Here is a 2,135-nt window from a genome sequence, read left to right as displayed (position 1 = left end):
CCTTGTTGTCTCGGATTCTCCAGCATCTGCAGTTCCTACTATCTCTGGAAAGTACATCTACTGCTTTCGATAATCTAGTTTTCTTTATTTTTACATCTCATCATCCAGATTCTCTCTCTCTTTCTCTCTCTCATACATACATTACATATATCGAGTTAACAAATACTCCAATTTTTCTCCATGTCTTATCTTTCAAACTTCCCTCTTTCAGTTTCAATGTATTGCTCACATTTGGATGTGACACGATTATAATTGAGTAACGAAACTGCAAAGGCATGAGGGAGAAACTGGCTAGAGCTAATAGGAATAGAATCTTAGCAGGGAAGATAGTGAAGCAGCAATGGAAGACATTTCTGGGAATAATTTGAATACACATCTGAAATTTTTGGACGCTTTAATTAACATAAACTCCATAGGTTTATCAAAGATGACTTCCCTTTTCTGAATCAAAGTTGACTTCGACAATTCATATCTTGATTCCCCAAGTGTCTTGTTTTCACAGTCCTCATAAAAGATTCCAATATTTTCCTCATAACTGACATCAAGTTGTCCAAAATTTATTTTTTTGTTGTTTTCCCTCCCACTCCAGTTTTTATTTGGGTTACAACAGCTACTTTCCATTCTGCAGGAACCAGAAATTCCACAATCTAAAGAATTTTGAAGGGTATTCAATAATTCATTATTCTCATTACAAGTTTTAAATGACATTTGGACAATTACATGAATAGGAAACAGTTGGGTAGATATGGGCCAATCCCAGGCAGGTGGGACTAGGATAGTTTGGGATTATGTTTGACATGGATTGGTTGTACTGAAGAGCTGTATGCCCCTGTAACTAGCTCTATTGCCACCTCCATGTATACTCTGAGACATACCAGAGCGATGTACCAAACTTCAGTTCAATTAGTTTTGTTTAATTCCTCTTTATTAATTCTAATCTCCCACAGTTTCTCATTTTCACATTCACTCTGTCCTGTGGAATTTCTGGAAGATTTTCTGTATCTTCTTCTGTGGAGACAGAAGTAATGTATCCCACTCAGCAGTGGGTCAGTGGGGGTGAGGTGAAGAGAGACGGCCTCTGTCATCAAGTGAATACATTGGAGCACTGCACTTAGGAGATGATGGTCATGGCACCCACTCCCGCTCGGAGAGTTCTAGAATCTAAACCGAACAATGAAATTGTCATTTGATGGCCATCGACGGATTGTGCTGAAACCGCTGACACAAAGCTGTGACCACCTCATTTTAAAATCAAACCGGCTTCACACTTTGCAACTGGCATATGTCCAGGTAAAGATAAGAATAAGTATACAATCAAAATTTTAGTAACTGCAAGTGTGGCCAGAGGAGAACTGCAACTGGAAAGGAGAGGATTATGTTTTTTTCGGAAAGAGCACTGAGGCAGAAGTGAAGACTGGGAATATTATTGGTGATAAAGGGAATATTGTGACATAAATCAGCTCAGGACAAAATGGGCCAATGATGGTAATGAACACTTTTGTTCCTCCTCAGATGTTTTTAAGTGAAGGTGAAAAAAAACAAGGAACATAAATTGAGTTTGTAATTGAAAGTGAGTACAATAGTTTCCATCTTTGCCAAATACAGATCATAGAAATTGAGATGCTGTTCACAAAGGCTTACAGAATTAATAAATGGACATAGATAGAGAAACTTACTGGGAACATCAACAAAAGCGAGGATGGGATAGTAACCCGCTTGAATAATCATCAGTACATTATCTATCCGCATTGTTATCGGTATCTGATCGATAGAAAGCCAGTAAAGGCCATAGGATAAAGTCCTGTCCATTGTTGGAACATTCCAATCTATTCCTCTCAGATTCTGGTACGTTGTCGTAACATTCCCACCTATGGTTCTGAGATTCTGATTCATTATTGGAACATTCCACTCCATTGTTATCACATTCTGATCCATAATTGGAACATCCCTATCTGCTGTTCACAGATTCTGATCTCTCCCCCCCTCTGGAGCTGCTGATCCCAATCGTATTGAGAATGACACAGCCACTGATACTATGGGATAATGCAATGGAAGAAACCCCTTATTAATAGAAGAGGGAAATCCTCCAGTGACACAGTCAGTATCCATGGTGACTGATATAAATTTGATTCACG

Source organism: Rhincodon typus, unplaced genomic scaffold (assembly GCF_021869965.1).
Source record: "Rhincodon typus isolate 14 unplaced genomic scaffold, sRhiTyp1.1 hic_rhity00001113, whole genome shotgun sequence".
NCBI classification, from domain to species: domain Eukaryota; kingdom Metazoa; phylum Chordata; class Chondrichthyes; order Orectolobiformes; family Rhincodontidae; genus Rhincodon; species Rhincodon typus.
The sequence above is the reverse complement of the archived record's forward strand: the minus strand, read 5'-3'. Positions refer to the sequence as shown.